Source organism: Haliotis rufescens, unplaced genomic scaffold, assembly GCF_023055435.1.
Source record: "Haliotis rufescens isolate VD_foot unplaced genomic scaffold, xgHalRufe1.0.p SCAF_7, whole genome shotgun sequence".
Classification (NCBI taxonomy): Eukaryota; Metazoa; Mollusca; class Gastropoda; order Lepetellida; family Haliotidae; genus Haliotis; species Haliotis rufescens.
In genome coordinates this window covers 14,794,378-14,807,140 of record NW_025964361.1, presented here as the reverse complement: position 1 = coordinate 14,807,140, position 12,763 = coordinate 14,794,378, and the positions used below count along the sequence as shown (strand labels likewise).

At 40.1% G+C, this 12,763-nt stretch overlaps 1 pseudogene; it reads right to left on the bottom strand.

Moving 5' to 3' along the window:
* Window positions 1-12,464, bottom strand: part of LOC124141842 — a 54,239-nt pseudogene extending 41,775 nt beyond the window's left edge.
* Window positions 12,465-12,763: the final 299 nt, after the last annotated feature.

Below are 12,763 nucleotides of genomic sequence, written 5' to 3'. Positions count from 1 at the left end.
CGAACTAAACGGCATGAATAAACATATCATTTTTTTCTGGACCACCTGCAAAGACCAGCGATGTCTTTGAAATCGCTCCCCTCATAGAATACGTATGAGTTGTTCTTTGCAGACATGTACAACCATGATAACCACCACGTGACCTGTGTCTGGCTCTCCAAGATAAATAGAAGTAAATTCCCCCTATGGGACGTTGATCCAGTGAATGAAGTGGTCAGGCGACAGATGGTATTTATGTCCTCAACGATGTATTCTTTGTCAGTGTTTTCTTTATGGCAGGATATTATATAAGTTCTTGTTTTCTGAACACTTTCGCTTAGTTCAAGAAATTGTAATCTTCAAGCATGGACCATCATTACACGTCATAAATTAATGGTTTTGTTAACAATGCAATAACCTGTATAACTTGAGTTTACTGCCCGTTTAGATTAACCCGAAAACAACAGTTTCAACAAAGGAAGGATTTATGTAAGGTTGAGTTGGTTAATTTATAACTAATGCTTTATGTTTTCCTTCTAAAGTTTTAGACCGGTGCCGCAATACAAAACCATGCGAGCTTGGGCATCTCAGGGATATTATATCATATACATCTCCTTTATTTCCATGGTAAATGATTATGGCGCACTTTGTCTTGTCATGGGTTAAAGGTCACCTTTAAGGTCGTAGCCTGAATTTGTTTTGTTTACCGACAAATTCGAGGAGGGTTAACTTGGTACATGTCTTAATGTCTACATGAAGATGTTCATGACATCTTTAGTGATACAGATTATACATGCCTACATGTCTAAATGTCTACATGCCTACATGTCTAAATGTCATCTTTAGTGACACGTAGAGTGTAAGAAATGATTGAGATTTTGTTACGACTAGCAATTATCTTATATAAGCAGAGTCTTCATGCCTACATGTCTAAATGTCATCTTTAGTGACAGGTTGAGTGAACAGCTATCAATAATTTTTCACGTGTAATTACACTGTTTAAAATATCATTACAATCGTCAGTGTCTATGTCTAGCCAATCAGAGAGATCATCAGGTTCTTCAATAAGTGTATCATTATTTAAGGATTTAAAGTGTGTTTCAGGTGACGGAAGGTCCAAATCTTTGGTATCTTTTTCTTAACAATATCATCAATCGGTAATTTAGATATATTGTTCTTTAACGTATTTCAGTTAAAATCATGACATTTTATCAAAGTTTTTTCACAGGCAAGGATTTTCTGTTGTTTCATTCCTTTGGAAAAAAGTTATAGCCTGCTGGTATTTTCCTCGGCGGATCTTACAATCACGACCAAACAAGGGTTTGGGGCGTTGGGTAACATGTTTATATTTCTTTGTAGTGTTTTCAAAGCCAAACACTTTCAATAAATACATTATTAATATCATCAACGATATTTGTAAATGTATGATGGTCTCCGATTGAAGTCTCGAAGTCAGACGCAATATCGTCTATTACATTATGATGAGAGTCAATAGCACTGTGAAACTGACGTTCACGACGTTTGTCCAGGCGACGGTTAGAGCACGTGTAGTTCGTACTGGTGTCAATTTCAGATCCTGATTGACAGTTGATAATGCTTGTATCACAGCTGTTGACAGTCAATTGCAGAACGCAATGGGCATTTGAGAGTACAGGGTGAACATCTAGTATACATGTACTAAAATGTGTTACTGTTTTGAGTACTTTCATTGAGCTCATAGCCCAGTCAAGGCTGGTAAATCTAATTCCTCTGGTATATCTTCAGTAGTACTGATGTTGTAAGGGTTGTGCCTGGCCTTTTTCTGTGGTCTGCTGTGTGTAGGAGTGAGTGTTGAGGGAGGATCTCTACCAGTGGAGAGGGGGGAAGTCCCGGCTGGTCTCTAACAGGTGTGGAGTCTAGATATATTATCTTTCCATTGCCGTGTAGCCTGTCCCTAATAAATGCTGTTTCATGTCCCTTGCTTTTAACTTGTAAAATCTGTGCCCAAAGCTATTTTCTCTGTTGATGAATTCCATATGAAACTTTATGCCCACCGGAGAGCCGTTCAGTTAATACCATTGTCTTTTCACTACATCTCTGTCTTTCTTTGATGAAAACACAACTAGAGGTCTAACTTCAGGCTAGTCACTTCTCTTCTTTCTTAATCTTAGTTTTTTCACAACGTGCTGTTTCACTTTTAAATCCGCATTCCCATCCTCTGATTCACACAAACCAGTGAAAAGCAGATTATTTTCCATGCTACAGCTTTGTAAGTCAAGCAGCTGTTCTTTGAGTTCATAGTTCTGATCACTTACTTCATGGAGTCCACCAGATAAAAAGTCTATTTCCTCATAACAGTCATCGCGTGTAGGCCCCCGTATGTCTATAGTGTAAGTGTTTTCTTCTCCTGTTGACTTATTTTTATGTATCTTGTGTGAAGAATTATTCAGAGCAGTTTTAATTTGTGTAACTCTCTGTACAGTATGCTGAGCAGTGTGATAGTCGTGCTGTTGTTGTTGATACTATCAATCATCGATAACAAGTGAAATTCACTTTTCCTTCACTAATCAGTTGCAAATACACTCGGCCGGGTCTTCATGAGATTATCAGTATAAAAATATAGTTGGTACTCTATTTTCTCAGCGAGCATTATCGACACGGCTTCACTCGATCCGCCACCATGCAGTGTATTCCCCTATCTTGTATACTATAACTAACATATGGCTAAATAATCAAATGGCCATCAAAAATAAATGGCTTTTGGGATGAAAAAGAAGTATATACGTACCCATGTTCTTTCAACCCTATGCTTAGCTCCCACACGGCAAATGTACAGAGCCAGAACATTATGAGGCATTGTACAGACACCATACCTCTATTCTGCTGATGTTCACTGAAGGATAACAAGAACGTGTTAGTGCATTCATATCCTCTTGCATATGGCAGGAAACAAATACATACTGCCTCCTCACACAACCACGAAACTGTTTATTGAACAGAAGGAATTCAGTGGTGAAACTTGAAATATTGTCAAAACTTGAGCGCCGCCGCGTTTTACTTTTTCAATCCACTAGGTGTTGAATATCTGAAAGATGTGACGTGAAACGTAATTCTTTGAGGACCAGTGAATATTTTGAGGCATTGGATGTTCATTGGAGTCCAGGGCATTGAAATGTTCGTGCTCAGATAAATAACAAAAACGTTCACAGGACCAAGGAGCGTCCATTCCAATTTGGAATGAACGTTGGATTGCTTTGGAAAGATCGCTCATTCCAAGCTTTCCAAAGCTTGGAAGGATCGATCTTTCCAGAAAAAATCCAAAATTGGATTGGCAACATTTCCAAACATATTTCCAACACAGGAAATGTTTGGAATGACTTGGAATGGTTTGTAATTGTTTGGAAATATGGTTAGAAGGAACAAGTTAAAATATGTTTTATTAGTAATTTGAACAATAAAAAGACTATGAATTATTTATTGAGTTTAAACTATATATAATAAATATTAAATTTATCTCAAACATTCACTGCTTGTCTGTCTAGCGAGGGGCTTTTCCCTAAGGTCGCATTCTCCCTAAGGTGAGAGAGAGACCCGCACTTGACTCGACAAGACACTAATAGGTCTCAAGATTAAATATTCGGCTGGATGGCAGCTGCCATTTAATTACAAAACAGACAGTCGTCTAGACGGCTCACATGTAAGTGCGCCGACATCTGCCTAAGATCATAAAATGGACAATCTTTGGTAACATCTAATTTATTGTTGTCTCACGCCAGAGCTGTGAATAATTCTGTTCATTGAACAATTGGAATTCAGGAAGTTATCAATAATTGTTTTACTTAACATAAGATAAGATAAGTTGTTTACAACATAATATTATCATGTCAGGACGTACTACAGTCAAAACCATATATTTTAAAAATTAATCAATTTAATGACAGACTATGATTTCCAAGTCCCGATTAGCATATCAATGAGGTATCAGTTTCACCACATGTGCACAGACCGCCTATACTTATATTATATATTTTTCATAACTATTCTCCAGTTAAAGTCCTATCCTCTTATCAAAACATCTGTGAGAGTGATCATCATTAACGAAACTCATTCTCATCAAAGAATACAGAACAAATGAAGAATCAAATGCATACATTTATTGCCATGCTTCATTCATCACGAAGTAGATTTACATACATTTGTGAATAGCACTTAAACTGTGATAATGAATTTTACCATTGTCCATATTAACATAATAATATATACATATATACAAAACAGGAAATGCATTTAATAAATAATTACCATAATATGGATTTCCGAATATATAAACGACTTCAACGTTGATATTTCAGACAAAAACAAAGTCTCCTGTCTTTTAACGTTCAGGGGAAAGAGGTTTGCTTTCACAATTGAACATTTGTTTTCAACAAAGGACAATCAAATCAAGCCAAAAACACGAAAAATACATATATATATGGTTAGCGACCGTCATTATACAGCGAGGGGAGAAATTCGTCTGCTCTAACTTCCTTCACAAAAACATTCCAGCCCTTAATTACCGAGGCAGCTGTGACGTAGTAGCATTACATTCGCTGCGTTTGCAGCATATAAGATGTGCAATCTGTGGAGTAACTAAAGTAATATTACGGCTGAAATCTTACTTGCATGGGTGTTTTAATAGAAAACTTACGTTTTAAAAACACAATTGTTCTTATATAATGTTTTTAGGTTTGGTTTATAAATACTAGAGAAGATTTTTAATATAGCAAAATAGCAGTTGTGAATAGTGACAAATTTAAATTACATCACTCTGTCAATAAGTATTGATTGATTCCGTCAAACAACCGTCAAACCATTTATTGCCATGTACGTACATGTACACAGGAAGTCGGCGCTGTCTGAGGCTCCAGGTAAATAAACATCGTGGTTTTATGACGGGAGATCAGTCGAACCGTGAACCAGGGGCATGCGACGTAATTACACCGAAAGGTGGTAGAAACAGGGTATTGTCTCTTGGACTGGCTAATTGACCGTACATATAATTGGTAAATATATTCGTTTTGACACCCGTGTTTCATGCGCATCCCGGCTCATAAGCAGAATACAGACAAATGAGGCCCCGTGATCAGCGGAGCGTGAACAACATGGATGCCGCCTTTCGGCCGTAACAGTCAAGCTGCGATCTCGGAACGGCTCGCCCGATTGAATCCAATTGCAAGCGGAGACAAGATTTACTTTCCTTACCCAAACATGATCGTTGCTCAGAAATGTTCAAATCTATCTTCAGTAAATCATGAAATTAATTCAAGCATGACATTTATGCGAAAAATGCGATCGACAGCCTCCGTGGTCCAGTGGTAGAAGGTCCGCCCGGAGAGAGGAAGGTCGGTGGTTCGATCCCCGGCCTCGTCATACCAGAATACGTTAAAAGCTGGTACTTGTTGTTACCCTGCCTGACGCTCGGCATTAAGGGGCTAAAATAAAGACTGGTCCGCTCGAAATACACTGTTTTTGAGTGGGGTATTCATGATGTGGCATGGTATCTCAGTCGACTGGCACTCTAAAATCTCCGGAATATACAAGCAGCCACACACACACATGCACGTGCGGCATTCAGGTCGCCATATAAGAGGAATAATCTTGAAGGCCACGTTAACCCTCACCTCACCTTTCGCCATGGTAGAAAAGTTTTGTTTTATTTTGCTTGTTGAATTATCAACAAATAATTAGAGCTACACTGTAAACACCAACCTGGAGATATACAAAACCACTACTGAAGCGCATATCTGATCAAGAGGACAAATCCGCTAATATTTCCTTCTGAAACAATGCCCGTTACAGGCATTCGAATCATTATATTACACCAGAGACCATAAAATATAGTCTATTCTATTCTCTGATTATACTATGTGTAGTTTAAATGTCGGAGGGTGTTGAATAATATTTTTTGTTTGATTGTTGTTGAACGCCACACTCAGCAATATTCCGGCTATATAACGGTGGTCTGTAAATAATCTAGTCTGGACCACACAATGCAGTGATTGACACCATGAGCATCGATTGGGATATGTATCAAGTCAGTGAGTCTGACCACCCGATCCCGTTAGTCGCCGATTATGACAAGCATGGGTTGCTTGGAACGTATTCCAATCTGGATCTTCACAGGTATTTTCTTTACATAATAATAAGTCAAATTTAGTATAAGTAAGTATAGTTGTTGTATATATTTAAATATGTTTGTCATGAACCCAACCTTGTTTAAATTATATGGGAAGATGAGCGGTAACAATTTATGTCATTATTTCAAATCAGAATGATAGCATTGTTTGTAATAATCTGAAGGAATAACAATGACAATAATATACTAATTATTTCAAGATATGATACTAATCCTTAACTGAAAACGTCCACTACAGTGTACACTCGGTGAAGAAGCCTATGAACATATGAACTTTTCACATACACTAATGGAAGTTAAGTTTGTTAAGATAGCAAATGATATTATTCGGTCGAACGTCAGCCAGAACTCCTTTATGGAATTCTGAGTCTACAGTCTGGGTGCTATGTACAAGGCTACTCTAATAAAGTTCCTGAAGTATTTTAGGCCAGGGGTGGACACTCGCATTAATGTGGTCACTCATCATTGCATTAATTTTCTCAATTTACAGTATTCATGAAGAATATTTTGTATGGGACCAGACGCATGGTGGAATAGAGAAAATTATGAGGATAGACTTACTAGTAAGTATTTTATGATATTCATGCCAGCTCAAAATAAACTTTGATTTATTTTTATGGTATCCACAAGATAAGCAGGATTAAACTAACATCTTAAGATGACATTAAACTGAATAAATTATTATATTTGCTTTTTACATATCAAAGTTTCCGAAAATGTTTAACTTACAAATTGTTTAGCCACAGCAAGGCTATTCATTCGTGACATGTTTCATCTGATCTGCTGATTTATTTTCAACACTGTCAAATTTCCTTCCTTGTTTCGAGAGAAGTACTGCGCAGTAAGAGTTGCGTATAACCACCGACCTCCGGACATGGCACATTGAAACTTGGAGGTCAGGGATCACACCTCCCCTTTCTCACAAGGAGGGGTGGGGATGTATTCGGGATCTGTTAGTCATCAACCTCGTGTGTGTCAAGAGTTATGTGCGGAAGATTCAATGTTTAACAACAGCGACGCAGATGGTACTGAATGCAACGGAAACAAATCATTGAAACGTTGCCAGAAAACGACCAAAGGGAAGTCTCACCCCTGCTCGTCCATTGTGTTATAAATCCAGGGTGTCGAGGTGAGGCCTGTGTCTTGTATGTTTGTTGCATGTATTCATTTAGCGGGATGTTTGTTGTGTATTATTGTGAAATATTAAAAATTGAATTTTTGACAACTGTGACACATATATTCCTGAATATTGACGGAACTTCCGTTGAAACGTAGCCAGTAAACGACCAAAGGGACATTTCACCCTTGCTAAATCAGCCTTTTCGCTGAATATTTGAAGAAATGACATTTGGAACTATTGCTTAGTACACCCGTACGCAACACAATATCTCATTTCGCGTCTTCAATACACCGGGATAAACGGAAAATCGCTTCATTGTCTTGTAGATTAATGCACTGTAAACGACGACTGATGGCTGGACACTATGGAGAGGTAGGGTGGTGGTGGTGGTTGTTGCGAGACTTGGTTGTGTAGCCGGAGGGAGGGGGGGGGGGGGGGGGGGGGTAGAGGGGGAGAGGTAGGGTGGTGGTGGTTGTTGCGAGACGTGGTTATGTAGCTGAAGGGAGGGTGGGGGTAGAGGGGGAGAGGTAGGGTGGTTGTGGTTGTTGCGAGACGTGGTTATGTAGCTGAAGGGTGGGTGGGGGGTAGAGGGGGAGAGGTAGGATGGTGGTGGTTGTTGCGAGACTTGGTTGTGTAGCTGGAGGGAGGGTGGGGGGAGAGGTAGGGTGGTGGTGGTTGTTGCGAGACTTGGTTGTGTAGCCGGAGGGAGGGTGGGGGGAGAGATAGGGTGGTGGTTGTTGTTGAGAGACTTGGTTGTGTAGCTGGAGGGAGGGTTGGGGGTAGAGGGGGGGGGGGGGGGGGGGTAGGGTGGTGGTGGTTGTTGAGAGACTTGGTTGTGTAGCCGGAGGGAGGGTGGTGCGAGAAGGTGAGAGGTAGGGTGGTGGTGGTTGTTGCGAGACTTTGTTGTGTAGCTTGAGGGAGGGTAGGGGGAGAAGGTGAGAGGTAGGGTGGTGGTGGTTGTTGCGAGACTTGGTTATGTAGCTGGAGGGAGGGTTGGGGGTAGAGGGGGGGGGGGGGGGGTAGGGTGGTGGTGGTTGTTGAGAGACTTGGTTGTGTAGCCGGAGGGAGGGTGGTGCGAGAAGGTGAGAGGTAGGGTGGTGGTGGTTGTTGCGAGACTTTGTTGTGTAGCTTGAGGGAGGGTAGGGGGAGAAGGTGAGAGGTAGGGTGGTGGTGGTTGTTGCGAGACTTGGTTATGTAGCTGGAGGGAGGGTTGGGGGTAGAGGGGGGGGGGGGGGTAGGGTGGTGGTGGTTGTTGCGAGACCTGGTTGTGTAGCCGGAGGGAGGGTGGGGGGGGGGGGCGGGGGGGGGGGGTAGAGGGGGAGAGGTAGGGTGGTGGTGGTTGTTGCGAGACTTGGTTGTGTAGCTGGAGGGAGTATGGTGGGTAGAGGGGGAGAGGTAGGGTGGTGGTTGTTGTTGCGAGACTTGGTTGTGTAGCTGGAGGGAGGATGGTGGGTAGAGGGGGAGAGGTAGGGTGGTGGTGGTTGTTGCGATACTTGGTTGTGTAGCTGGAGGGAGGGTGGTGGGTAGAGGGGGAGAGGTAGGGTGGTGGTGGTTGTTGCGAGACTTGGTTGTGTAGCCGGAGGGAGGGTTGGGGGAAAGGTAGGGTGGTGGTGGTTGTTGCGAGACTTGGTTGTGTAGCTGTAGGTTTGTTTCCGGTTACATCAGCTTGTATGTGGAAATGGACTAATCTGACTCTTAGTAAAACAACTGATGCATTCTGATTGGAAGGACATATGAGTGTTGACAGAAAAGTTTTGAGGTGAGGTGACGTGAAATAGGGTTAAATGTCGCGTTAAATTATCGCGTGTTTGTTTGTGGCTGTTCGTACAAGTCCTTATATTTTATAATGCTAACCCACCTATATACCATGCCACATTTGAACATCAATACCCAACTCAGACACAGTATACTGACTCTGAGACGACCTGTCTTTGTTTTAGCCCCAAAGAGTAAGGCAGGGTAACAACAAGTACTATCTTATAATAACGTCTTTTGGTATGACGCGTCCGGGGATCGAACCCCGTCCCATCCGCTCTCCGGGCGGAAGCTCTACCAATAGACCACGGCAGCGATTAGAAACGTTTTGAGCCTCACAAGGAATTCAATAATGTTTTGCTGCGGACATCACATAACGACCAAGTTGCGTATCCTTGTCAATGAAGTGAATTGTTTGATGGTAATTTTATGGACGTTAAACGACTATTAAGTAGACACTTTAAAAGGTGAAGTGAAATAGGGTTTGCTTGCACGTCCAATATTATTGCACTTATATTGCGACGTGCTTGCACGTGTGTGTGTGTGGCTGCTTGTACTAGTCCGGACTGATGTCGCTTTATAGTGCTATCCCACTGAGATACCATGCCGCAGTTTAACATGAATACCCCACTCAGACACAATATACTCCAAGCCGACCAGTCCTTGTTTTAGACCCATAATGCCGAGCGCCAGACAGGGTAACAACAAGTATCATCTTTTAACGTAGTTTGATTTGACGCGGCTGGGAATCCCCGAACCGTCCGCTCTACCACTAGACCACGGAGGCGGTCCCAATTAAAAAATATAATTGTTGTGAATAGTATACTCAACAACAAAAGTTCCTGTCACACCAATATATCAGTGTATTTTTCAAACAAGTAAAGTTTGGTTAACTTTTCAATATTGTAGTACATGTATGGAATCAAGTCACAAAATCGCAACTGCTACAGAAAAGTATGCAATCCATGCAAAAGTTGACTTTTATGCAAGCCCCATGCATTTCACTACCCAAGAATGGGTATGACAACATGTGCGTGAACGGGTTTCCATATGCATTGTTTAGCATCGTGCTGACAACCACTCGCAATTTACGCAATTATTGAACATTGCGAAATGCCACGCCTGTCCGAAAATGAGCGTCTTCGAGCAATTGGAATTCTTGAAGCAGGATCGAGTCAACGCGATGTTGCAAGACACCTTAATATTCACATCTGATCTTCACGGGTCTCAATAGTACGGATAATCTCTGTTATTTTTGTTGATATTACAAACGTAGAACATGGGATAGCATACGTTATTAACATCGCCTTGATCTCACTTTAAGTGGTGAACCACCCACAACACATTTCAATCACATTCACAAACAAGGTACATACAGGTGAAGACTAAGTTATTGTGTGCGCTACAAGCTACTGATGATTTGTCGAGGGACAATGGTCTTGAATGTTGATCATAGTCCCATTGGAATACGCAATAAAAACACATTACCCTCTGCGTTCAACATTGGTAAAAGTCATTCATTGCTGATATGAATGACTGTATAATAATTGCTTATTCAGTGGTCAAGTACAAAATTAAAGAGAAATGAATTTCCCTCATATGTACATTAACTGTTTGTGTACATCAATCATTTTTGGGTCATGTTAGGCTTCAGGGGTGATATTTTCACCGAAAGTTGTACTATTCAACCATAATAAATACTGTGCAAATCACAATAAAGCTCTTATGGTCGTTGTTTACGCTTCGAAATGGTCAACTATTGCCAACTGTTGAATTTCACTTTTCTCTGTATAAAGAACTCACTGCATACATGGTCCATGTATAGGTTAATTACTGTAATTGGTTATTTGATATTCAGTTGCGTGATATGTCACAGAGGTAAATCTAATTCATAACAACTAATTTATTTGGCTTCTATCTTTTATATGAAACAAATGCTATAACATGTGGTGATAAACTTCATTGGCAATAGACGTAGCATATAATTGTCCGCATGAACAGTCTACTCTGTTCCAGATATGTTTATTCATTTTGTCAGCATTTAAATCATTGCATTCCTGGTTCAATGATTCATTTGACGAAATCTTGTTCCCTGTTTTGAATTACCGTCAGATAGTTCCAGACCAATTCTAAAATTTCCGGCCCTATGTGTTGCGCATAATTCCGAGATAATTCGAAGTTCATATTCTTGTACGAACACTTATCAAAATTCATTTATACCTAGTACTATTATGTACATAATATGTATATTAGTTCAAATTATAATAATGACTCCCTCTATTCTCGAAACGGTCTTTGTTCTACGACAACCGTAAGTTGGTATGGGAAAACAAAATATTTGTTTAATTGTTCAAAGTTCATAGTCAATGTCATATGATTATAGACAAGGAAGATAAGAAATTAAATATAAAGAGTAGCCACTTTAAATGACAGAAATTCTTTTAGTTAAATTTGCTCATAATTTGGTCTTTTCGTGGTAAATAGCGCCAAAATACTCTTAATTATTTACTTTCATGTCATTACTAATCTCACATAAGGTCAAAAGTTGTACAACGTTTAACAGATATGATTATGACATGTTGTATCCAAACATATCCAAACAAATCCCAAAAAATTCAAACAAATCCAAACGAATCCAAACAAATCCAAGCTTGGAAATATGACCTTGACAAATTTTGGAATGGTCATATTTCCATTTGGAATGGTGGTATTTCCAAGTTTTGGATTGTTTGGAATGGATGATATTTTGTCCAGTGGTTAAAAGATAGTACTTGTTGGGGTGGGTGGCATGTGATATTTCAGCTTCAGTAATACAATATTGGTCCTATGGTTTTCTGAGGAGATGTTAACAGACGCCGCCGCCGGATGCTGGACACGAAGATCATGATTGTCAGTAATTAAACAATGTGCTGTAAAGGTGCAAGTACAGCCTTTCTGGAATATTGTCTGCCAAATTAATTTCTTCTACATTTCAAAAGTAAGTTACGGCCCTTCTTCCCACTCTTTTCAAACCGTTCAAACAGTGTAACACTCCCGCCAGTAGGTTTTCATTGTCACTTCGGCGTTATTATATGAAGACACCTTCATACAATTCATAACTTGTTCCGATCCAAAGATAAATATTTATAAAGATTATTAAACATGGATAACAGACACGTACATCTGTAGAGTGCTGATATATATTCATAGATATAGAATGATACATATGAATGCATATATACTTACGTTTCCGACTGTAACCTACTTGTTCTTGTTTTTGATATGCATCCAAATAATATCTTGGACTGGACGAAATATACCACCACTTTACTGCGCCCAAACGAATGCAGTGTTCCATTCAGGGAAACTCCCCTGGGTATAAAACAGGCCTCACTACCAATGAGGCTACTGATAGAGTTTAGCTGTACCAGGAAGTGTTGGCATATGATAGGAAAACGAGTGTTAGCAAATGCAAGGTGAATGTGACCAGCCCTTTTAAAACTGAAAAACCAAATCTGTCCCAGCCAGCTGTCATCCAAAGTCTGGCTATCCTACATTGTACATGACAATTGTAGTTTTTTTCCCTCACAGGGAGTCAAGGAGTGTGGTTTTATCAATGCCCTAAACCCATACAATAGTTAGTATTAAATGAATGCGTTGATCATTGCCAATGATAAGACCAATTACATCATTCTGAGGAAGAATGTCTGAAGATCGTTAAATTATATAAAAAGAGAGGCAAAGTATCTACTTGTCATTGCCTTCAACCTACG